At 34.6% G+C, this 14,256-nt stretch overlaps 1 protein-coding gene across 3 annotated transcripts in view; it reads left to right on the forward strand.

The window, feature by feature from the left end:
- LOC125098148 (vegetative cell wall protein gp1-like) overlaps window positions 1-12,917 on the forward strand; it is a 41,231-nt gene extending 28,314 nt beyond the window's left edge. For 2 of the 3 annotated variants that reach the window (XR_007126732.1, XR_007126733.1), the window contains one exon: window positions 6,273-6,899. The gene's annotated coding sequence lies outside the window, so the exon portion shown is untranslated. Of the gene's footprint in view, window positions 1-6,272; window positions 6,900-11,845 lie in introns of those variants that run through there. The other variant, XR_007126734.1, reaches the window with a different exon arrangement.
- The last annotated feature ends 1,339 nt before the right edge of the window (window positions 12,918-14,256 follow it).

Raw genomic sequence — 14,256 nt, forward strand, 5'->3', positions numbered from 1 at the left:
TCTGTCATCTCCAAGAAAAAAAATCCAAAAAATTAGCATTATTAAAATTAAGAATTATATTAAATGTACAAATTAATTTAGAAAAATTGAATAACAAATAATTATGGATAACAATAATTTGTTTGAACACAACTGAATTTTCTGGCTCAGATCAAGAGAGAATGATAATCTCTGCAAAGGCATGGATGCAGCATAACTCCTCAAACTCCAGTATCTTGGCCTTTTCCCTCATAAGGCTCTGAGAAGAAAGAACCCGCCACAAACACACCAAAACTTACCATCTTTGTGTTGCTAATGATTACAAAAAGATTCTACAGATGGGAGTAGTCCCCCCAAACATTAAAATATTGAAACAATGAAAGATTATTTAGGTTAACAAACATCTTGAGGAGACAACATTCAGCCTAAAAACCCTTCTTATCTTATGACCAATAATGACTGGTCAGATTTCCTAACACCTGAAATTTCAAAATAAGGGTGTTGATTAGAAAGGAACTGTTAAATCTGAGCCACAGGTCAGATGTGAGGAAAATAGATCTAATCTGTATCATATACTTAGAACTTCAAATACTCTAAGGGACTGAGAGTGTTTGTGGAGAGAAGCCTGTGGAAGAGCTGTTAGTGGGACTGTTTCTCTGTTGGAGTGTTGTGTGGGGCCACGTGGATGGAGGGTATGTGCTTATATTTGAGCCATTTCAGTTCATGCCTTGATTCCCCATTTTTTTCTTTACCCTAGTTAAGCTCTCTGTTACTTGGTGCCTTGTATCTTAGACCCAACCCACATCTTGTTTCCATCTTGTTAGAGGCATGATTACTGGTAGCTTTCCCCATGCTATTTGTTATACCATATATATGCCTTGTGTCAAACACTGGGTTGCATATTTCGCATATCTTATTTTATTTACTCCTCAAAACAAATCTGAGGAGTATATAGCATCCGGATTCCTACCTAATTTTTACTAGTACTCTTGTTTCCCATCTTCCTCAGAATTTACAGTTTTACTGTCTGTGGACAACTTTCCAGGGTTTCTCTGTAGCTCCATTGAATCCCAGAATCTACATTCCTTCATTAGTCTCCACCAGCTAGTATTGTCAATAAACTGACGTACTGAGTTTTGGATAAACTGGTGTTCTCTCCATGGTTAGCATTGGTATCTAGGTCAGGGTTATCTTATCCCTCCCAGATCTGTTCATAGTTTGCTGTCTTGTCTGTCTTTCCATTAGTCCAACTATTTATTTAATATGTCAATAAGGATAAACAGAAGGAATTCTAATTCTCATGCTTTCAAAGACCCACAAGGAGACATTTCTTAAATTCAGTGTTGATACACTAAAATATGTTCATAGCTGGAGATCCTTGACCAAAATGATTACTAGTCAGGTGCATGTCTATTGTTCCTCTATACCTATGAATTTAGCCTGATACAGTTTCAGTACATTAAAATATACTATAGGTTTTCAGTAAATAATCACTGATGGATGTTACCAATGGAAAAACATTTAGGAGGGAGTAGTAGAAAACTAAACCACAGGAAAAAGAGTGCTAAACTTTGAGTAGGATACCATGATTCAATTTTTGGCTACATTTTATATTAGCTGAGTGTCTGGGAAAGTTTTTTTTAAACCTTTTGAGTCTTTGTTTATGTATAAAATGTGGGTTATATTATTAACTTTTTCAAAAGATCCACAAAACTGTATATAGAAAAGACTATGAATTCAGGCACAGAGTAGGAGATCAGATCTATCAGAAAATAGATGACACACTCAATGGGACAATTAATGAAAATTTTTAAAAAAGATTTTATTTATTTATTTGTCAGATCCAGAGGGAATATAAGCAGGGGGAACAGCAGACAAGAGAGAGAAGCAGGTTCCCTGGTGAGCAGGGAGCCCGATGTGGGACCTGAGCCAAAGGCAGAGGCTTAACTGATTGAGCCACCCAGGCATCCCCAGTTAACGAAATTTACTGGAAGAATTCATTTACAAACCACAGACAGGTTTAAGAGAAATTGACAAGAGAGCTGTTCTTAGGTCGTAAAGAGCAAGGGGAGTCAGGAGTTATTGGAAAAGAGTTCTACTTATAGGAGAGGGCTGCCTTACTGGCTCAGGTAGGGTAAGCAGCAACTACAAACTCTTACTTCATGCCAGTACCATTACATAAACCCAAAGGTAAGACTGACGGATTGGAGCCCAATTGATTCAGACCATAAAGGCCAGCTTTCTGGGGGGCAATGAGAGAGTAGAGAAGGATAGAAATTGGATCTGAAGGGGCAAAAAGACTAACAGAATGCTCAAGACAGTTTTGTTGAATAAACAAATGCTTGAATCTGAATCCCTATTATCATTCTAAAGACAACACCGTTGACCATAGACTGAAAATCTCATATTAAAGTGGAGAAAATAGGGGTGCCTGGGTGGCTCAGTGGGTTAAAGCCTCTGCCTTCGGCTCAGGTCGTGATCCCGGGGTCCTGGGATCGAGCCCCGCATCTGGCTCTCTGCTCAGCAGGGAGCCTGCTTCCCTCTCTCTCTCTGCCTGCCTCTCTGCCTGCTTGTGATCTCTGTCTGTCAAATAAATAAATAAAATCTTTAAAAAAAAATAAAATAAAGTGGAGAAAATATAGACGAAAGAAGATAATTAGGGAAAGACATTAAAATAATGGATAAATTGAAAATCAATGAGAAAAAATTTCAAAAAAAGGAGGCAAAAAAATAAAGACTTTGGGGCACCTGGGTGGCTCAGTGGGTTAAGCCGCTGCCTTAGGCTCAGGTCATGATCTCAGAGTCCTGGGATCGAGCTCCGCATCGGGCTCTCTGCTCAGCAGGGAGCCTGCTTCCTCCTCTCTCTCTGCCTGCTGCTCTGCCTGCTTGTGATCTCTCTGTCAAATAAATAAATAAAATCTTTAAAAAAAATAAAAAAAAATAAAGACTTTGAATAAAAGCAAATGTATTATAATAACAATAATAAAAAAAAATTAAGTATGGACCTTAAAATGAATATATCATACTATATTGTACTAAACTATACTATACTAGTGAACTTGTTATTGAGATTAGCAAGGCATGATTTTTTTTATATAAAGATTTTATTTATTCATTTGAGACAGAGAGATACAGAAAGAGAGAGTGCATTAGCAGGGGGAGAGGCAGAGGGAAAAGAGTAACAGAATCCCTGCTGAGTGGGGAGCCCAACGTGGGGCTCAATGTGGGACTCCATCCCACGACCCTGAGATCATGACCTGATGCTTAGCCATCTGAGTGACCCAGGCACCCCATAAGGCATGCTTAAACTTTGAAGCTTAAAGTAACTCAAAGTAGAATGTTATTTATTGTGCTGTATAGTCTACATTCTACATTTATGTAGTCTTCAAAATTAGAACAAAATTTTGAGTTAGAATTTGGGACCTAAATCAGTTTGCATTTGGTGCAAATATATTTGGTGCAGCACTCAAATGAGATAGGTATCCACATTTTTGTAGAATGTAAGTTGAGGTAGTTCAGTTTTCCAAGATGCTTGCAAATAGTGCTTCACATGTCATTAACTAATTTGATTACTACTCAATTTTATATACAAAGCAATCATTGACTACACAAGATCTCATGGACACCAAATTTGCATTTAACAATATATTTTCCCAAACAGCAAACATATTTTAGGTATGTGATAGAGGTTTTCTTCTAATGACAATGGAATTTCATTTTATTCCATGTTTAAGTGAAAATTATGTTTTAATGGTAATTTTTTAAAGTTACTCATTTAATTTTCTTCCTCTCATGATAAACTGATATTTCCCTATATTATCAAAATTAAAGCTACCAGAATGTAGCACATAAATCAAAGAATATTTTAAAGTCCAGAAAGATATTATTTTGTAATTTAAATTCAGTTTTGTCTGGTTTTGGCATGGTATCCAAATAATGTAGGTATCTATGTTATTGCAAAAAATAAGCTTAACTTTCGGTTTAGTGGTTGCTTAGGCTCCAGTCATGATCCTGGCATCTTGGGATGGAGCCCCGTGTCAGACTCCCTCCTTGGTAGGGGGGAGTCTGTTTTCCCTCTCCCTCTCCCAGCCCTCCCCCATTCACCTCACCCATGGTCTGTCTCTCTCACTTTCTCTGTATCTCATATAAATAGATAAACAAAATCCATAGAACTAACTGCTAATAGGCATCAAGACATATTTTTGAACACTCTTAAAAAAACAGCAAAAAAGAATTTATAAAAATGTTGATAATCGTTTAGAGAAATTTATCTGGACAAAAACCAAAGAAGTTAGCTGTCACAAAGGAGTGCTGCATATCTTTATTTTAAAAGACTTAGGTTACCTGTCATCGAGTGGGCTGAAAAAACTTTTTTTTTCTTTTCCAATAGTCAAAAGTCCTATTTCCTATTTCATTATTTCATAATTCACCATGCATCATTATATATCAGTATTTATCAACATGGAAAATTTTTCATAGTGTCTTCATGGCAGATGTGATCATTTTTTAAGAAACAAGTTAACTACATTCTCACTAGATAGAAATAATTGGTTTCATACTTATAATAAAATTGGTTAAATTAAGTGGTCCATGAAAACAACTGAATTATCTTTTAGTATGAAAATTAAGCAAAAGTGCGTGAATCATAAAATAATCTATCATGCAATTTCTGATTATATTCTGGGAAAATGGATAGTGTTTACAAAAAATGTGAATTTTCATGAATCAATGAATTCTAAAAAAACTAAAGACTGTGCTTTCCCAATTTTAGGAATCACATATAACAAATTTAACAAAATGCTATTCCTCAGGATAAAAAATATCTTTAAAAGGAAGTGCGGGGTAAGCTCGATGTATAGTTATAGGACATCTACTTTATGTATTACTTATTAATTAATTTATTTATTTAAAACTTTAACAAATGTAGCTTTTTAAAATGCAAACTAACTCCCATGTCAAATTTAGATATCAGCTGAATAAATATCTCTAGAGGGTTATTAGGGAAAATGATTAGCAGGAAGTACAGCTACCAGAAGAAAATGTGGGAAGTAGGTGGTGGGAGAACAGAAATATGCTTTGAACCAACAAAAGAACTTGACAGATGTTTTCCATTCCTCTGATTAACCAAAGGTAACCTGCAAAATTTTCATGAAGAGACAATAGTTGATGGACATTTTAGTTAAAGGAAAATTATGGTGCATTTTGACTTCTACTTAACATTCTCACTGAGTAGGTCTAAATATCTCAATGGATTCAGTCAGCTAAAGTCCACACAAATATTTCCTAATAGGGGAGATCTCTGATCTAGAGATCCATGTGTATGTGTTGTGAATTGCATAAAATCCTATGCAGATTTTGACACATTTTTATATATACACAAAGAAAAATAAAAGTGTGTACTCTGATGATATGACTCCTACAATCATCTTTGAACACTTGTCTCTACCTAAAAACAAATACAATCGTACTAGAGAGATTTTACTGATTGTTTTAACCCAGAGGATCTGATCAATATCAGAAGAAAGCCCTATTTTCCTTGCCTCACAGAATTTTTCCTATTTCCCTGATATAAATTAATCCCAGCGTTGTGGTCATGGTTGGGGGGGGTGGGGGGGGTGGAGTGGAGATGTTTTACTTTTCGTGGGAAACAAAATATGTGGTTGCTGACTTTATTTGACAGCATCTCTGTCTGGATGGCGGGGATAATTATCTGACGTATGGACTTCAGCAAGTGTTTCCTTAATTGTCCACCCAGCTGGTATTCTCAGAATTTTCCCAGCTTTTGTGTTTTTGATCACATAAACAATGAAAAATGAAAATGCCATGGGAGAGGAATTGCAAAGCAGTCAGATGCTAAAATCCTGGTTCCACAGTTTCAGTACATTTCAATATTAGAAAGAAGGAGAATAGAGGAACTGAGAAATTTTCTATAAGCTAGAAAGAGTAACAAGAACTAGGTCTTGGACAAGGCTCTGAGTGGGTAGTAGTACTTCAGCGACAAGAATCCCACAAACCAAAATGGGGCACGTGCGATGGAAGGAAGGGAAAGAAAACAAGAAACAAAAGTATCTGTGTATATTAACCTTAAATGTGCTGGTGAAAATGTATAGGTTCTAAATACAGTCTGAATACTGAGCCAACATTTGAAGGGTTTTCTTTTTGAGATTGAAAAATTTAAATGAATTTCTGCTGTTTATGTGCTTGTTGTAATAAGACAATATTTACATTCCACTTAGAAAATAAACCAAAGGCAGATATTGTTTTGTCTTATGCTCTTTTCACTCTATTCACAGGAATAAAACGATTCCATCATTTTTATGTGACTCATATGCAAAACAAAATTTGCTCATCTGTGTGGTCTACTGATTGGAAATAAAATCAGATATTTCATCTAACTTCATCAAGTAAAAGAAAAATCAGTGTGATTCCAAGAAGAGATGAACTCATTTGGTAAAGAAATAATTGTTTTACAATTTTTAGAAAGAATTATCAATAGCATCCTCTTAAAAAATGTCAGATGCCAGAGCATATTATTTTTAATATTTTAATTATATTATTATTTTAATAAAACCATGACTGGCACATGAAAGAACACATTCCAGTTTTGGAAAGATGCAGTGTCATGAATATTGAACTTTCCTTCTGTGTATATAAATCATAAAGTTCAGGTGTCACTAAAAAATATCACCTCATATTTTTGGCTTATGCTTTCATGAACTTACTTGATCATATTGGCCTTATTTTTTGTACATAGATACAGCTTTACTTCACTTGTTCTGTTTTTGTTTCTACACTTAAATTCTGTAACCCAAAAAATATGCTGACTTGCAAAGATTTTTTTTTTATATTGTTTTTATTTCTGTTCTCAGATTTGTTTTCCTGGTACTATAATATTTTGTGATGAGGTGGCATTGAATGAATAAACCTAAGTTTAATTACCATAATTGTTTGATCAAATATTTGATTTGGGAATTGGTCAGTGGGGTTGAGGAGTCAGTCACAATAATTTTATATTAGAACTAATTTAGGAGAGAGGCGCTGTTCCATTTACTTCTGCCAGTCAATGACAGGGTGAAATCTGAAATCTTTCATCCATCGGGATGCTAGATGAAACTGTCAATGCTAGCCTCAGATTTTTCGAAATGGTTGCATCTTAGACCTTGTAGATAAAGCCTCTATATATGTCCTCATAAAAAGATTTACCTTGGATGGCAAGGCTCAAAACTCAGCAGTACTGAGTATCAGTATAAAGTCACCTTCCACAGTCCTATTTAGAATTTCTGCATTTAATGTTTTTGGATGAGCAATTGAAATCATTAACAGAGAAGTTTTTTACATTTACCTTGGGCACAAAGATTTGTGTAAACTGTTTTTCAAGAAAGAGGGGAGACCTAAAAAAAGAGAAATAATATATATTGTTTAGTATGCATGTTTGACACTCAGGTTTATTGATATGTTCTGCTTTTTATAAGATGAATACTATAACAAATGACAGAGAAGAGATTGCACGTCACTATCTCTGTTTTATCTATGTACTGCCAGTGGGCAAAGATTTCTCATTTCATACATCATTTACAACTTCCTACAGTAATTTTACACAGTTCATATCCTTGTTACAAGGCATAGCAATTATGTATACACATATATGCATGCAGGCATACTGAATATGAAAACCATGCGGTTCTAAAGGATTGCAAAGTTCATATGCTCCAGCCAATAGATGCTGTTGAAAGCTTTCTCATTTTAACTGATGCCCCAGTGTTACCATAAAACTGGTTATTTCAGGAGGTCTTCTTTTAGAGTATGTTGGTAAAATATTGTTTTCAGTTTTTCCAATTGCTTTTGTATCCCAAAAGTTACCTTAAAAAATAATTATGTTCCAGTCACCTGGATGGCTTAGTCACTTAAGCATCTGACTCTTGACTTGGTTCCTGAGACTGAGTCTCCAACCTCCTCCCCCACCACCTCCGTTGGGCTCTGAGCTGGATGTGGAGCCTGCTTTAAGATTCTGTCTCTCCCTCTCCCTCTGCCCCTCCACTCGCCTCCCCCCCACCTTTCTCTAAAAAAGAAAAAAAGAATATGTTCCCTTTTCTATATACTTTTACTCCTTTGCCTAAGTAGAATAAGAAAAATGCAATTTTGCATTCTGGAATGGATGAAAAGCAACCCTAAAATGTAGATTTTCAATTTTAAATGTGAATAGAGTAGGACAGCATTTGGTTATACTGGACTTTCTAAAATTATTTTCAGTTTTCATAGTTGTTCTACTTTTTCATCTAATGTAGTATACTTAACATCTAGAGAGACTGTAAATTACTAAATTGAAACATAATTTATAATCTCCAGAAATAAATTCTGAATGCTTTCATGTGTTATCAGTAATCTATAACTAATTTAAAATTTTTGAATTTCTATTTTTTTCCCCAAATTTCATTATTTTTAATATTCTGGCTTTCATTATGTATGGTTAGAATGATGAATGGTAACTCTTGAATTTTCTTAAAAGTACAGAAATTAATGATTCAGATTCAGCAAACACAATGAATCCCACTAGTTACTTATTAATAAATTAATTTTAAACAATTATTTGATGTGTTGACATGCTGTATACCTACTCCTCCACAACGATGATTTCTTAAGATTTGTCCCTTTCTTTTCTTTTCTTTTCAAGATTTTATTTGTTAATTTGTCAGAACGAGAGAGAGGCAGGCAGAGGGAGAAGCAGGCTCCTTCCTAAGCAAAGAGCCCAATGTGGGACTCAACCCCAGGACCCTAGGATCATGACTTGAGCTGAAGGCAGACCCTCACCTGACTAAGCCAGGTGCCACCCAGGCATCTCTGTCCCTTCCTTTTGAGAGATGACGCCTTCCAGTTTCCTTTTATTAACCTTTACCTGGTATCCCTGATGCATCAGAATGCATAAATCTATATATGGAAAATAAGATTTCTCATATTAGGTCCTTGTATTTTAAGAAAAGACAGGAACACATAAATGGTATATTCTACTTTTGTGACTCTTTCTATTACTGATGTTTGATAAATGCACAAGATATTAGAGGTCTTTGTGTTTTAGTAAAATTCAGGAGAATAGATTGCCGATGCTATTCTGTCACTGACCATTTTCTTGTCCTTGAATCGGTCCTTCCACGCACTTCAATATTTCACTTGTAAAATGAAGCAAACTGGATGATTTAAATTTTCAAAAATATAGGTAAGATCTCTCTCACTAGCCATGACACAGGAAATGTTAAATGCCTGGAAACAAACAGTTTTGCAAATTCCTTTTAAGGCTACAAAATGAAGGCCTTATGTTTTAAATTCAAGATTGTTCTAATGGCTACTGTAATTTAACTTTATTTGCCTATAATCCTGTAATGTTATAGTCAATGACAAATGATAACTATAGAAATAGCTCCAGTGTATCTTAATTTTATGGATAGTCACATTAAAAAAAAAAAAAAGGTTAGCATTTTCACTGAACACTCAAATCCACATATCTGTTTTTCATAGCTAGTTTCTTTTGGAAGACTTTTTACCAGGCTTTATAGAATGCCTGAATCACACAGGAAGGGAATAAATGCCTATTCAGGGGTAAAGTTTTTAAGATGAAGAATTTAGTCAAAAGCAGTTTTTTAAACGAACTTAAACATGGAATGATTGTTAAAAAGCCACACTAGTGAATGCTTTATAGCACTGACCCTAAAGTAACAGACAGAACTATGAGAACGTTATGCATACCACGTATATAAAAAAGTCCCAAAAAGTTCTAGCGACTAATCATTTCTTCTTTTCTAATCTTGAGATTCAAAGGAAAGCCATTTTGACTGCAACTTCATTCTCCATATACACACAAATCAAGAATGAGTTGTGTTTTTAGGCAATAAGTTAAAAAAAAAAGTAGCACCATGATCAAATCTCACTTTTTCCTTAGTAATGTTAAAGATGTTTTTATTACTCCTTCATTCAATAGTATTTACTGAGGTTCCTCCACGACATAAAAAGTAACTAAACTATACCTAGCTAAACTTACTTAGTTTGACAATAATTAAACACAGCATCAGATTCTTGCCATAATAGACATGTATTAAGTTTCTATTGTGTAAGAAATTGCTCTAAATGGGGTGGTTTGAAACAGCAGACTTTTATTATCTAATGATTTCTGTGGATTGGGAGTCCAAACACAGATCAGGTGTGTCCTCTGAAAGAGGGCTAGGGAAGTTTTGTTCAGGGTTGAGTTCTCAGGCAAACGTTTAACTAGGGAAGGATTCATTTGCAAATTCACTTAAGTTACTGCTGTAACTTATTTCCATGTGGATGTAGGACTGAAGGCCTCATTTCTCACCAGCTGTTAGCTGGAGGTCCTTACAGGCCATTGGCTGATAGTGGTAGTTCCCCTCAGTTCCTTAGCACGTGGACCTTCCAACAAGACTGTTTGCTTCATCAAAGCCAGAAGGAGCAAGAGAGGCTCTTGCAAAATGGGAGCTCTATATGACCTTATGTAAGTAATCAAATAATCCCATACATGTCAGTAATACATCCCATTGTTTTTACATATTCTGTTGGTGAAGAGCAAGTGACAGATCTCATTCACACCTAGGGAAAGGAGATCACAGAAGGTAACAGGCATCAGGAAGTGGGATGGTAGAGGACACTTTAAGAGCTTGTCTGCCATATTACAAAAGCAACAGTCTAGGTATAATTCACTTTCAGAGAAATGCATGAACAAAATAGAAACAGTTAAGAACTCATACATTTTTACTTGGAAACTAGGAAGTTTGGTTTTGCTATTAGTAAGTTGTATGGCACTCAGGATTGTATCCATATCTGAAAATGGAAGGGATTGGACGATTGCTAAAATCCTTTCTCAGCTCTAGACCTCTACAAGGCCTAGAATGTTTGGAACACATAGAATTATTCAGTGAACTAAATGTTCTACTTTTTACCCCAACATTTATCCAGAAGTTTGTTCTTAATGGCTTATATCAGGAAGGCTAAATCTATCAGGATTTCAATTTAATGTAAGTGATTTTTAAATTTCCTCTCTAAACAAGCTGTCAAAAATAGAGTTAATGGTTAAAAAGGTGGCTTCTGGAGTCAGATGCTTGAGTTCAAATCCCAGCTCTTCCTCTCTCATTACCTGAGTGACATTGGGCAAAATATTTTAACTCTCTTCATTGGTACCATAACATGATAATAGTACCTGACTTAGAAGATTGTTGCCTCACAAATACTAATTATTTCATAAATATCAGCTACTGTAGATTTTATCATCATTACAATGTAATGCTGTTAGGTTAAACAAGGAAAATACATACAAAATGAATAATAAAGTTTCTCTGCCTTCAAGGAACTCCCAGAAATGGTGCTTTATTGAAATATTTTCTCTTCTAGGTAGAATATGTCATTATAAAAAGTGTTTTATTCCTCTTGAGATTTATCAGTAACCAGGATGTATTTGGAATTCTTGTTTAATTGATAAATATGGTTATATTAATAATTGAATAATTTCTATTGGATTTTATCCAACATTCTCAGAAAGAATTAACTAGGACAAGTGGTCTTTTTTTTTAATATAAAGATAATATCTACCTTATGAAATGTTCATTTTAATTCTGTATATTCTGTTCTTTTGTGAGCAGGTTTCCAGGTATAACACTTCATGGTTATTAATAAATGGGCCATACATAAATTATGCATTAAGAAAAAATGAAAGACAAAAGCACTGAGCATCTCTTTTGCTTGTTAGAGGAAGCAGTTCTACTGTCTGACATTGAAGACAAGACAGTCAGTATAATTTCATAGAATTACAAGCAGCCAGATTCACACCCCACCTCATCTTTCAAACTCTCTTTTGTTCTCTACACAGAAAAATCACACAGAATGAGAAATAACCATGGAGGGACAACCATTTTACTCTGGAAGAGAATCCTTACTCACACACCTTTTGAAATTATTTTTAGCACATGGTCTTGGGTTTTCAGTCTTTGAACTTCTTCTATGACACAGGGACAAACTCAAAAACCCGAAAACTGCAGAAGTCAGATACTGGAAAACTCTAATAAAAGTGGACATGTTTGACAGCTGACAAACATGAGTTTGATGAAGCATGACAAATATTGATGTGTTTCATGAATATGTGTGTGTCTTTTGAGAGAACTTGATCACTAAGATGGATGAAAGGCAGATCACTAATAAATCTCTGTTTTTAACTTTGAAAAGAGGAAAGAAATATGAAGAGTTAAGAAGAGAAGTACTATCAAACAGCTGAATTCTTAGTTGGCAAAATTTACACCAAATCCTTTTGAGTGTACACCCAATCTGAAATTGTCTTTTTGCTTTACTTATTTCCTTCTTTGTTTTATCTCTTTATTTAGAATGTCAGATCCAAAATGGCAAGGATCCTGTATATTTTGCTCATCACTTTAACCCATTTCCGAATGCCTAAGGCCATTGTATGTGCTCAGTAAAAAATTATTCAGTGAATGAATGAATGAATGAATGGAGTGAAGAAATTTTGATTCCGATTTTTGCTTGCAACTAAATAGCTGGAAGACTTTGGGATAATCACTTCTTAGAGGGTCATTTTTTTCACTTTTAAAATCATGGCATAGGGGGTGCCTGGTTGGCTCAGTGAGTAGAGTATGTGACTCTTGATCTTGAGGTCACAAGGGTTTGAACTTCAAGCCCTACACTGGGCATAGAACCTACTTAAGTAAGAAAACAAATGATGGTATAGCCTAGTTAGCTAATATTTCTTGCAATACTAATATTCATTGATGGCACACATGATAACCACCTAATGGTTTTACAGGAAATTTCACTTATGTGACGGATTTTATTTGACCAATCTTTGTTGTTGTTGTTGTTTATGGAACACTTATCCAAGATGAAATTATTTATGATGTTAATTATCAATGCTCTTTTTAATGTCTGCTTTTTGTTCCTGATTAAACCATATTTTTTGTCTGATGAATCCAGTTTTTGTTATTTAGATGCCCAAGTAAGGTAAAAATGGAAGATTCTCCTAAGTTCACACTGAAGGCTCTTTTAAAAAAATTTTGAAGTTAATGTTTTAAATGATTAATTTCTACAAAATGTTAAATTTAGGTAGATCTATTTGATAGGGAAAAGAGATAATTGAGAGATACCTAGTTGTTTCAAATTTTAGCAGTGCTATGAACATCTTGGGTGAGTTGACATTAGAGGAATCTTTATATTTCCTTTCATGTTCTGTGGGATGAACATAAATTTAACATTATACTAAATTCTTTTGAATGGATTTGTTAATTGTTCATAACTTCACTGTATAGTCATGTGATTGAATTTATAATTGTGGAAAGATATTGCTGATAGTGGTGAAGAACAGGTAGGTTCCTTTTGCCCCTGTGATGATGTTTTAATTTTTAAAAAATATTTTATTTATTTATTTGACAGAAAGAGAAACAGCAAAAGAAGGAACACAAATAGTGGGAGTGTGAGAAGGAGAAGTAGGCTTCCCACAGAGCAGGGACCCTGAGGCAAGGGTCTATCCCAGGACCCTGGGATCATGACCTGAGCCGAAGGCAGATGCTTAACGACTGAGCCATCCAGGTGCCCTGATGTTTTAATTTTTAATTGTCCATATGTTTCTCTCTCAAGAGTGCCTAAGTACTGTATACAATGTTTTAATAAGACCGATATATAGAATTCCAAACATATTTCATTTCCAATATAAAGACTTACTAGGTTTATACGAAGGTAAAATACATTTTAATATTTATTATATTGAAAATGTTTGTAAAGTCTTTGATTTTACTATTATAATTGCAACTAGGAATGCAAAAGAAGTATAAGCACTGGGGGACAACAGGTGCTATAATATTCATATTTAAAGAACATTATGATGTTCATATTAAAAACTATGTTCTTTAGTTAGTTGAACTTACTTGCTAATTGAGTCTCCAATGTTATTAAGCATTGTTTGCAGACTTCTAACTCTAATGTGGGCTTCTAAAACTTGGAAAACATTTATGGTAATCATTTTTATTGATAGGTCTTCCCTCTAGACCATTAGAAAGTAAAAGTAGTCAAAACTAAAGTTCCAAAGAGGAAAAATGAAATTAGTGAACTCTACTTCTGTTTAACTTCCTAAGAATTTCAGCATACAATTTGCCCATACAGGTTCCATTAAAGTTAATGGGAGTCGTGTGACTAATTCTCTCTGTAGGGTACTAAAAATGTACCCTGCAGTATTAAAAAGTCTGAACCTAATTTTTACTTTCTTTTAACCTTGATTAC

Source organism: Lutra lutra, chromosome 4, assembly GCF_902655055.1.
Source record: "Lutra lutra chromosome 4, mLutLut1.2, whole genome shotgun sequence".
Lineage (NCBI taxonomy): Eukaryota > Metazoa > Chordata > Mammalia > Carnivora > Mustelidae > Lutra > Lutra lutra.